General features: G+C 50.1%; 1 protein-coding gene across 3 annotated transcripts in view; it reads right to left on the bottom strand.

Moving 5' to 3' along the window:
• HERC3 (HECT and RLD domain containing E3 ubiquitin protein ligase 3) overlaps positions 1 to 11,794 on the bottom strand; it is a 112,850-nt gene extending 101,056 nt beyond the window's left edge. For 2 of the 3 annotated variants that reach the window (XM_077815020.1, XM_077815019.1), the window contains exon 1: positions 11,615 to 11,794. The gene's annotated coding sequence lies outside the window, so the exon portion shown is untranslated. The remainder of the gene's footprint in view (positions 1 to 11,614) is intronic. The other variant, XM_077815018.1, reaches the window with a different exon arrangement.
• Positions 11,795 to 12,100: the final 306 nt, after the last annotated feature.

The raw sequence follows: 12,100 nt of genomic DNA, 5'->3' as shown, positions 1-12,100 counted from the left end.
CTAAAAATCTATGCAAGGATTTTTTAGAGATGTGAAGATTATAAAATCACCAACTCACTAATGAAATATTTTTAAAGCAAATTTTAAACTAAAGGTCATGTAGACTAGCATGTTTGAGTAAATATTACAGTAATACACTACTGTTTTTGTCAGTAAATCCAGAAACTGACAGTATATACCTGGGGGTTGGCAAATGCCTGTTAAATGGCTTCATTACCCCTTGAATGGCTCTTTAACAGTTAATAGGGCTGGCAGGCAGGCAGGCTTTTTCACTTTTAAGTTACTAGATCTCTTCTGGAGTAAGGGTCACCAGGCTGCAGCAGCCAGCTGTGGGAGTCTGCAGGAAGGGTCAGAACAGGGATAGGAAGATCCGGCTGGGTGAACACTAAGACCCAGTGGTGTCCCAAATTTTCAGGTGCCCTAGGCAACCCTGTATTCTGCCTATGCCTAAGGATGGCCCTGTGTCCCACAATGCCCATCCTGACTGCTCTGGTCAGCAGTTTGAACTCCACTGCCCTGAAGGTACATTGGTATGCGCCCTTCCCCCCCGCCCTTTTGAAGGCCTGGGAATTTTTGAAATTCCTCTTCCTGTTTGCTTTGCATGGACGGTTCACACAGCACCTTCCCAGCAGACCATGCTGGCTTTCCACAACAGATGCACTCCCGTGTGGAGAACACGGGAGCTGCTGGATCTGCTGGGTGTATGGGGTTGTAGCTTCGCTCCAGCTGTAGGAACTTTGAAACCTACAGGCTGATTGCTAGTGGCATGAAGAAGAAGGGGCATGAAAGGGACATGCAACAGAGCCTGTGCATCTACGCAGTAGGGGCCAGGCGGAAAAGTTTGTTAACATACACCGAGATGTCCCAGGAATCCTCCATAGAGATGTCTAGGAAACTTTCCTGTAGGTATTCTGCAATCCTCTGCCAAAAGTTCCCTGGCAGAACTGCCTTGTTTCTCCCCCCTGCTGTAGGAAACTTTGTCGCACCACCTGACAATTATTTTTGCAGGGACCAGAGTGGCACATAGGCGAGCAGCATACAGAGCCAGTCTGAAGCCACACGCAAGCAGGAGATGTACCCTTGCATTCTAGGTTACCCTTAGGAGTGAGATATTGGGTTCGATAATCCTAGCCTGTGGAAAAGTGTACCAATATTCAGAAAAGTCTCCCTTGGGGCTTCTAGTAACCCCCTTCAGAAACCACCCAGACTCTTCGTCCATTCTTCCCAATTCTCCCCCGCGCCCCCTGCCAAACACACCACATTTGGGACTTGCGCTGACCTGTGTGTTACCCAAGGAATAGTGAGAAAGAGGTGTGTGTACATTTTATGATTCACAGCTGTGAGCACATTCACAATACTGGAGCTTTTCATTATTTCTTTGGCTCTTGCAGATGTGCCCTTGAGGACCCACTCCTCCACACCGGTGAAGTGCCACCATCAGATAAGGCAGTGAACTCATCATGCTGCAGTCAGAGCACATCCACGCACGAGTCCCCCTGCAGCTAATACAGAACTCCATTCTATGCCCTCCCCAAACTCCCCACCACATTCTACGCATGTTCCCGGTCCCTCGCAGTACGCCTTGCACTCCACCTCTAGGGACTTGTTTCACAGTGAAAGCTGGAGTTACACTCAGCTGTGAGAGCTGTAACCGAGACCGTTCTTCATTTCCATGTCCCTAGTTTGACCAAAAAATTGTGTTTTGACCTGTTATTAAACTTTCTTCTTTGATACAAATTGACTTTTTATTTGTGTCATACACAAGTTAGTTGGTGCTAACATTTAAACACAGTGGCTATAGGCAGGAACATTTGCTCACTACAATTAAAGCTCAGGAAGCAAGCACTACAGGGGCCATTCAAGGCAGCAAGTAAACAGTGCCTGGCCAAATGCTTAGACACATTACTGGGAATCATGGTCAAAATGCTCTTTCAAGGCCTCCCTGATTCGAATAGCCACACACTGTGCCCCTCTAATTGCCCTGGTATCTGGCTGCTCAAAATCAGCAGCCAGGCGATCAACTTCAGTGCTCCACTCCTGGGGAAACTTTTCCCCCTTCACTTCGCAAATATTATGCAGAATACAGCAGGCCGCAATGACCATGGGAATATTTTCCTCATCGAGATCTAACCGGCCAAAAAGGCAGCGCCAACGACCTTTTAATCGGCCAAAGGCACGTTCAACGGTCATTCGGCACCTGCTGAGCCTGTTGTTGAAGCGCTCCTTGCTGCTGTCTAGTTTCCCAGTGTAAGGCTTCATGAGCCATGGCAGCAAGGGATAGGCGGGGTCTCCCAGGATCACTATGGGCATTTCAACATCCCCCATTGGGATCTTCTGGTCTGGAAAGAATGTCCCAGAATGCAGCTTTCTATACAGTCCAGTGTTCTGAAAAATGTGTGCATCATGCACCTTCCCTGACCGCCCTGCGTTGATGTCAGTAAAACGGCCCCGGTGATCCACCAGCGCCTGCAAGACCATAGAAAAGTAGCCCTTTCGGTTGATATACTCCCTCGCAAGATGGTCTGGGGCCAAAATTGGGATATGAGTTCCATCTATTGCCCCTCCACAGTTAGGAAATCCCATTGCCTCAAAGCCATCAATTATTTCCTGCACATTACCGAGAGTCACAGTCCTTCGTAGCAAGAGGCGATTAATGGCCCTGCACACTTGCATTACCACAGCCCCCACAGTGGACTTTCCAACTCCAAACTGATTTGCGACTGACCGGTAGCAGTCTGGAGTTGCCAGCTTCCACACAGCAATCGCCACTCGCTTTTCAACAGTGAGGGCAGCTCTCATTCTGGTATCCTTGCGCCGCAGTGCTGGGGCGAGCTCCGCACACAGTTCCAGGAAGGTGGATTTGCGCATCCGAAAGTTCTGCAGCCACTGCTCATCATCCCAGACGTGCATCACGATGCGATCCCACCACTCAGTGCTTGTTTCCCGGGCCCAGTACCGACGGTCCACCGCGTGCAGCTGTTCCGTGAATGCCAGCAGCAATCTTGAATTATTTGTTTCCATGGCAGCCAGCAGGGCAGGCACCACCGAGTCATTCTCTGTTTCGCAGCTCATGAAATAATGCAGGACCAGACGTGTCGTGTTCATAACGTTCATCACCACAATGGTCAGCAACTCAGGATCCATGCTGTTAGACAGAGATGGCGGGTGCACAGTTTACAAGGGCTGTTGAAAAACGGCACGAAACAAATTTGGAAGCCCATGAAATGATGGGATGGAAACAACTGCATCATGGGATGGCAAGCACGCCCCCCCCCATGATGCATCTCAATCCATTCCCAGAGCTCCCAAAGGCAGAGGGTTACAGAGGGTGGCGAGTTGTACAGTGGGATAGCTACCCATGGTGCAACGCTCTCTCTGTCGATGCAAGAGCAACGACTGTGGATGCGCTTTGCCAATACAAGGAGCGTTGTGTGGACATGCACAACCGATGTAATTAAAACAGCTTATGGTCGTCGACGTAACTTAAGTCGACTTAATTCTGTAGTGTAGACAAGCCTTTATCCTGACGGCCACCATGTGGAAATCTTCCAGGACAGGCAGCAGGTAAAGGGAAAATATATATATATATATATATATAAAAGTTTTCAAAAGTGACTAGTCATTATGGGTGCACAACTTGAGACACCCCTGGGAAATGGAATCTGATTTTTCCAGAGGTGCCATCCTGTGAAAGTGAAAGCCCCCAAATTGTCTAAGGTGGCAGAGGCAACATGTGGGGGGGCATGTAGGGTCAAGTCGTCCCCCCCCCCCCCACACACACACACAGATTGGCGTGGTGTGCAGGGAGAGGTGCTCTGTCCTTCTCTCCCTGCACCTCCCCCGTGGCACGTTCAGCCGCTCTCCCTGGCAGCCAGGTGGGGAGCGGGACAGAGCTGCTTCTGCCTGAGAGAGCTTGTCTGGGAGGCAGCGGTGGCTCACTCCAGGCCCGGGCTCGGCTGCCGAGGAGAGGGGACGAGCATGTTAAGGGAGGAGGGACCCACACAATACTCCAGCTGAGGCCTCACCAGTGCCGAGTAGAGCTGAACAACCGCCACCCCTGTCTTACACACAACACGTCTGTTAATAAGCCTCTGACTGCCAGATGCTGGGATGGACGATAGGGAAATTATCGAGTGATCCATCCCCTGTTCTGTTCATTCCCTTTGAAGCACCTGGCATTGGCCACTGTAGGAAGACAGGATACTGGGCTAGATGGACCATTGGTCTGACCCAGTGTGGCCACTTTATGCCATACACCCCAGAATGACATTTGCTATTTCCACAACAGCACCCCATTGGCGACTCCATTAATTAATAAAGTCACTAGTCCCTTTTGTAAATTAGGCCCAAATCTGCAAGATCAAAGATCTTTGGCAAGTCCAACCACAGCACACACCCACTGTGTTCCTCATTGATTTTCAATAGAACCTGACATGTAAATCTGAACACAACCACCTCCATGTGGGATTTGTATTAACATCTACAGAATGGTTGTATTGCAGCACATCAGTTTGTTTGCAGAGACTCTCCAATGCTAAACAAGGAAGAGACATCTGCAAATCCCAACCTTCCAAAGAGCTCTCTAGCTAGCAAAATAAAACCACCCCCAATGAGGGGTGGTAGCTTTGTCGGGGGGAGCGTGTCTCCCACTGGTGCTTTTTGTGGGTAAAACTTTTGTCGGTCAGCGTTTTTTTCACACCCCTGACAGACAAAAGTTTTACTGACCAAAGTGCAGTGTAGATATAACTTAATTAAATAGAGAGACAAGGTGGGTGAGGTAATATCTTTTAATTGGACCAACTTCTGTTGGTGAGAGAGACAAGCTTTTGCGTCACACAGAGCTCTTCTTCAGGTCTGGAAAAGGTACTCAGGGTGTCTACCTAAATACAAGGTTGAACAGTTTAGCACAGGGGTGGGCAAACTACAGACCGGGGGCCACAGTTGGCTCTTCAGACATTTTAAGCTGACCCTTGAGCTCCTGCCGGGGAGCACGGCCTCCACATGTGCCGTGGCTCCGCGCAGCTCCCAGAAGCAGCAGCATGTCCCCCCCTCTGGCTCCTACGCATAGGGGCAGCCAGATGGCTCCGCATGCAACCCCTGCTCCAAGCACCGCCCCCGCAGCTCCCATTGGCCAGCAACTGCGGCCACCGGGAGCTGCAGGGGCGGCACCTGCAGAAGGGGTAGCCAGAGGGGGGGACATGCGGCTCCTTCCGGGAGCTGCTTGAGGTAAGCTCAGCCTGGAGCCTGCACCCCTGACCCGCTCCAGCATCCCAACCCCCTGCCCAAGCCCTGATTCCCCTCCCGCCCTCTGAACCCCTTGTACCCACCCTCCTGCACCCCAGAACCTGCACCCCCAAGGCCGGAGCCCTCACACCCGCACCCTGAACTCTTTATTTCTGGCCCCACCCCAGAGCCCGCACCCCCAGCCGAAGCCCTAACCCCCTCCTGCACACCAACCCCCAATTTTGTGAGCATTCATGGTCCACCATACAATTTCCACACCCAGATGTGGCCCTTGGGCCAAAAAGTTTGCTGGCCCCTGGTTTAGCACAAGTAGTTAAACAAGTAATCTAAGGAACCACTTAAGATGAAGTGGCCCATTAACACCCCTGTAGTCATAGGACACTAACACCTTTTTGTCCTACACAACACTGCATCATACCAAACAAACATAGGTAGCTCTTTTTCAAACATGGCATCTAATAATCTCCTCATGTGATTATAGGAACTTACTGTTCTAAACACACCACCTCTGGGACAGTGAGTTAAAGTAAACACGGTACTGTACTCACAACAAAACGCTCAATGCTGAGCGCTCCCAAAACAGTGATGTCTGCCAATTGGCGGAGCATGAACAAATAAACTTTTCCTTCACTGTTGTTCACTGGACTTCAGTGGTAACTAATGTGCTTCTTCTACTGACACTGCCCCAATAATTACAGAATTTACTGCACGGTCCCTTCGCTAAGCCCCTAGTCCAGTGGTTCCCAAACTTGTTCCTGCCGGGCCGGGCCGGTTTGTTTACTTGCTGCGTCCGAAGGTTCGGCCGTTCGCGGCTCCCAGTGGCCGCAGTTCACTGCTCCAGGCCAATGGGGGCTGCTGGTAGCGGCAGCCAGTACGTCCCACTGGGAGCCGTGATCAGCCGAACCTGCGGACGCAGCAGGTAAACAAACCAGCCCAGCCCACCAGTGGCTTTCCCTGAACAACCAGTGGAACAAGTTTGGGAACCACTGCCCTAGTCCAATGTTTTTTCTCCTAACAGAAGGAATTCTTGTCCTAGTCACCCTCATTTTGCTACAACTCGACATTTGAGCTAAAACAGGACATGCAGCAAAAAAGAGCAAGGCTTACAAGAACAGTTCCCCGTGTGACAGAACACACGGCACCTTCACTTTTGTTGTATAAGCAAAGTATCCTCAACACGTGGGACATTTCAAACAAAAATCTTCCTAATCCCTATTTTATAGGCCAGGTGAGGACAGTGTCCCTTTTAATATCTAGTATATAAAGGGGGGAAAAAAGTCAGAGTGTGACTGTATCCCAGAAGCTTGGTGCCACTGCACGGACACCTATTTATGGGGCTAACAGGGCTGAAAGAGGAATCTGGTACTGAAAATACAGGTGAAATCACTGGACTACGGAAATAAAAATCCAGCCAACTCCTTAAAATTCTGGGGCGTAAGTCTTTGGCAATGTGAAGAAGTGGTGGGTGAGTGAATGGGTCAAATGATCACCTGGGGGCCACCTTTGCCCTGGCCTGCAGGAGATCCAGGTACAACACCTCATTCCTCCTTCTCCCCCCGCCCATCCTCCAGAGACTGAGAATCCTCCTGGTGTGGAGGGCAAAAAAATTGGAAGGGCTTCACATTTTTCTCCATTGACAATCCTGCCAGCTGATCAGGTAGGAGCACTGACAGACTTTTAGGTGGAGTCTCCTTGAGTCCTCAGACAGCTTCTGACAGCTACATAATCACAAGCCTCAGCATCAACAGAATAGCTAAGGGGGCTCCCCGAGGCCTCTGCCTGGGAGGCCAACCTAGGGATGGACAGCTCATTTACTTTTTGCTCTTGGCCTAAGACCTGCAGTAATGTGCCGGTGGAGTTCTCTCTGAGAGTATGTCTACACTACGAAATTAGGTCGAATTTATAGAAGTCGGTTTTTTAGAAATCGGTTTTATATATTCGAGTGTGTGTGTCCCCACAGAAAATGCTCTAAGTGCATTAAGTGCATTAACTCGGCGGAGCTCTTCCATAGAACCGAGGTTAGAGTTGACTTCCGGAGCATTGCACTGTGGGTAGCTATCCCACAGTTCCCGCAGTCTCCGCTGCCCATTGGAATTCTGGGTTGAGAATTCCAATGCCTGATGGGGCTAAAACATTGTCGCGGGTGGTTCTGGGTACATATCGTCAGGCCCCCGTTCCCTCCCTCCCTCCATGAAAGCAAGGGCAGACAATCGTTTCGCACCTTTTTGCCTGAGTTACCTGTGCAGACGCCATACCACGGCAAGCATGGAGCCCGCTCAGGTAACCGTCACCCTATGCCTCCTGGGTGCTGGCAGACGCGGTACTGCATTGCTACACAGTAGCAGCAACCCATTGCCCTGTGGCAACAGACGGTGCAATAGGACTGGTAGCCATCATCGTCATGTCCGAGGTGCTCCTGGTCACCTGTGTGAGGTCGATCAGGAGCGCCTGGGCAGACATGGGTGCAGGGACTAAATTTGGAGTGACTTGATCAAGTCATTCTCTTTAGTCCTGCAGTCAGTCCTATTGAACCGTCTTATGGTGAGCAGGCAGGTGATACGGATTGCTAGCAGTCCTATTGCATCATCTTCTGTCGGGCAGGCAAGAGATGAGGATGGCTAGCAGTCCTATTGTACCATCTTCTGCCGAGCAGCCCTGAGATGTGGATGGCATGCAGTCCTTCTGCACTGTCTGCTGCCAGCCAAAGATGTAAAAGATAGATGGAGTGTATCAAAATAAGAAATAGACCAGATTTGTTTTGTACTCATTTGCAAACACCCACCCTCGCCCCCCGTCTAGGGGACTCATTCCTCTAGGTCACACTGCAGTCACTCACAGAGAAGGTGCAGCGAGGTAAATCTAGCCATGTATCAATCAGAGGCCAGACTAACCTCCTTGTTCCAATAAGAACAATAACTTAGGTGCACCATTTCTTATTGGAACCCTCCGTGAAGTCCTGCCTCAAATACTCCTTGATGTAAAACCACCCCCTTTGTTGATTTTAGCTCCCTGTAAGCCAACCCTGTAAGCCGTGTCGTCAGTCGCTCTTCCCTGCGTCAGAGCAATGGCAAACAATCGTGCATCTGAGTTGAGAGTGCTGTCCAGAGCAGTCACAATGGAGCACTCTGGGATAGCTCCAGGAGGCCAATACCGTCAAATTGTGTCCACAGTACCCCAAATTCAACCCGGCAAGGCCAATTTAAGCGCTAATCCACTTGTCAGGGGTGGAGTAAGGAAATCGATTTTAAGAGCCCTTTAAGTCGAAATAAAGGGCTTCATCGTGTGGACAGGTGCAGGTTTACATCGATTTAATGCTGCTAAATTCGACCTAAAGTCCTAGTGTAGACCAGGGCTGAGTTAGTGCTGTCATTTTCAAAGGCAGACACGTGCCCTTGGCCCCAAGGAGCACACAATCTAAATTCAACACAACAAGTGAGGATCATAAGCGGACACCAGGGGCACAAGGGGAGGACAAGATGACAAAAGCATCATGTCAGTTACATGGGCACATCTTGAAAGTATTGTCATCATCGATTTCCGTCTCATTTCTTGGAGATGGCATTCAGCACACGATGCCTGGACAAGATCCTGCAATGTACCAAATGCTTCTTAAAGGCCACTGAGCACCCTCAATTCCTGCTCCTCAACGAAAGCAGAGGATGCTCAGAACTCCTCCCCAGCACTTAGCACCCTCCAGGATGATGCCCTTATCTACTAGTCTGAGACCATGTCTCCACTAGCGAGCCTACAGAGGCACAGCTGACCCGATGCAGCTGTGCGGCTGTAAGATCGCTCGTGTAGCTGCTCTATGCCAGCGGGAGAGAGCTCTCCTATCGATATAATGAAACCACCTCTACAAGTGGTGGTAGCTACGTCAGCGGGAGAAGCTCATGTGTTTTTTTTCACACCCATGAGTGACATGAGTGGTAGCATAGACACGACCTGAGTGCAACAAATTGGGATCCCCAAAATTAAAAGACAGTGACACACACCATTTGAAATTTCACACGCACGGATGCTCAAGAGTCTACAGGTGGCAGAGTGCTCCCCCCACTCAGCCCCCACTCTTAAACACATAAAGGGCTGGATTACTGCGGGGGAATCAACATACAATAACACAAGGCATTCTGGCCATAGGGCTCATTCCCACTAGTATGAGATTGCCAAAGGGAATCTGTTTCCCTGGAAGTGTTTTACTGCCTACTCATACTCTGACACCCAGTATTCAAGATTTAGGCCTGGTCTACACTACAGTTTTAGGTTGACATAACGCAGCTTATGTCGACCTAACTCTGTAAGTGTCTACACTACAATGGTGCTCCAGCCAACGTAAGTCGCCCACTACATCAATTTAATAACTCCACCTCTACGAGAGGTATAGTGCTTAGGTCGATGCAGTTAGAGCAGAGGTGGGCAAACTATGGCCCACGGGCCACATGATCATTAGGACGGGGAAAATGCTTTTGAGAGCAAAATGCTAATTCAGCTGATTATTTTAGTCATTAAGAACCCCAGAGAGAATTCACTAGCTATATGCTTTAGACTTTTAGAGGGTGCTTCTTTGTCTGGGTGACACAGCCATAAATAAATTGCCTACAGTGCATTTAAAAGACTCTGAGAATCTATTTTTCTGGGACATCTGCCCTGCCTTATGTGGACAGAAACCAATTTTTGTTCTTAAAAATAAATCATATGCAAACAGACACTGAATTAGGACCCAATCTTGCCAAACACATAGCATTACTCAAGAGAGTAGTCCCATTGAAGTCAGTGGTACTACTCGCATGACTAAAGTTATACTTGCGTGAAAACGGCTTGCAGGATCCTTGCCTGGGCAATTTTCTAGAGTATCTTTAATGGTACAGTACAGGCTAGACCATTAATAGTGATTTAAGGTTTTCTAGATGAATGAATTTTGCATATATTACAATTTAATCTCTTAGCATATATACAGACACATGCCACTAAGGTGCGCAGAAGTACAGTGTACTCCTTTGTAGAGCTACACCTCGTAACATCCGTTTATAGTCCCCAAGACTTTTGCAACCGCATATAAAAACCCTCTTATTAAAGCCACTCCTCTATCAACATATAGGTGGGCTAGTGTATTAACTTTACTATACTGTAATTCCTATACGATACCCAAATATCTAAGTCACCACCAAGACCCGCTCACTGTTAGCATAAGCCAGTTTATCTTTGACCTTATTGTCCTCAGAGCCCAGGGGGAGTTTGTGGATGATGCTTGCACACGCTCACACAAAGGTATATAAGCAGCATTCTCTGACGGAACACGTGGTCTGCTTTTCAAAGATGCTGCCGCTGAGCTCCTGAGGCGGAGAGTCGGGGGTTGCGCAGCATTTCTGAAAATATCAGGCCAAAATGAAACTAAGAATTGGTCTCTGCCCCCTACAGAGGGCCAGACAGGGAGAGAATAAGATGCTGAAATGGGTAAAAGGATAAAGACTTAACTGCAGAACTAAGCAACATCCCTCTAAATACATTCCTGGAGGTATCAGGCACAAGGTAGATAAATAAGATCTGCCCTAAATAAAATCCAGGGCACATCATTTGGATCTTGACAAATTCTGCAGCAAAGCAGCTGCCTCCCTAATAAAAGCGGTCAATCTTTCTTACCAACTGTGCTGTGTGTATCAGCTGAGTTGTGAGAGAAACCACAATTCCAGGAAAGCCATGAAAACCCCACACCACCCAGACAAGTCCTTTAAATGCACACTCCCTATCTCCCCAGAAAAGCCTGGATGCTAATGCTGCTAACCCTGGTAGGCTGCAAAGAAGCGACGGAGCATCTTGCAAGAAGCCGCCTACCCTGGATTACATGCAGTATGATCTTTGCTTGCTCTCCTCGCTCGCCAGCTGAGTACATAGCTCGCAAATCCCTGTTATCTCGCTAAAAAATGAGCGGGTAATTTAGTCCCTTGCACAGCCCAGCCTCTACTGAACTGTGTGAGGGTTTGTCTGTTTTTTTCTGGCCCTTTTCGCCTTATGCACAGAAACGTGAAAGGGGGAGGGGGAAAGTCAGGCAGACCTGCTTGTACCTCGGGCTAATAAACGCCAGCAATAATCTCCCTCCCAGCAGCCCCATCCACTGTCGACACAGGCAATCCCCGAGGAGGAGAGCGCGCTTGGGGGAAAGGGCTTCACGGGGCTGACTTGGTTACAGCTTCACAACCCTGCCCACCCCCGCCCGGAAAGCTGAACGCGGCGGCTCTGCCTCCTCCCACCCACCCCCCCGCCCATGGCAAAAATGCCTGCCGGGGGGATCTGAAATCGGCAGCAAGCTGGGGTCACAGCCATGGAGGGCTGCCCGGCTGCAGTGTGAGCGAGCGAGCCAGACAACGCTACTCACCTCCAGCGGCGGCGGCGGCAGCTGCTCCCCGCGTTCCTTCCAGCGGCGGCGGCAGCTGCTCCCCGCGTTCCTTCCAGCGGCGGCGGCACCTCTGGCTCGGGCCGCGGCTGAACCCTGCGGGTCACTCGCGAGCACAATAATAAGGAAGTTTTCCCCTCGCCCGAGCAAGGAAGCAGCCCGGCCGATATCGGTGACTGACGCGGCGAGGCGTCCAATGCGGGCCCCATAAACTCTCCTGGCTGCACCAATCGCCATGTCCTAGAAGGGATCAGGGAGGGTGGGGCTAAGGCCTGGGTTGGTAGGAGAGGGAGGAGGACGGGACTGCGCAGCGATTTGTTCAGCCTGGCAGAAGTGGAGTGTCCAAGGGGCACGTAGTTACATCACTTGCATTGGCTGCGGGACGAGGCTGGGGCGGCTGCTCCATATGCAAGTGGGGAGGAGCTACATAGAAAACGGTCTGAACTCGAGCATCTCCTCCTGGGCTTT

This window comes from Eretmochelys imbricata, chromosome 4 (genome assembly GCF_965152235.1).
Source record: "Eretmochelys imbricata isolate rEreImb1 chromosome 4, rEreImb1.hap1, whole genome shotgun sequence".
NCBI classification, from domain to species: domain Eukaryota; kingdom Metazoa; phylum Chordata; order Testudines; family Cheloniidae; genus Eretmochelys; species Eretmochelys imbricata.
This window is presented reverse-complemented; position numbering and strand designations above follow the sequence as displayed.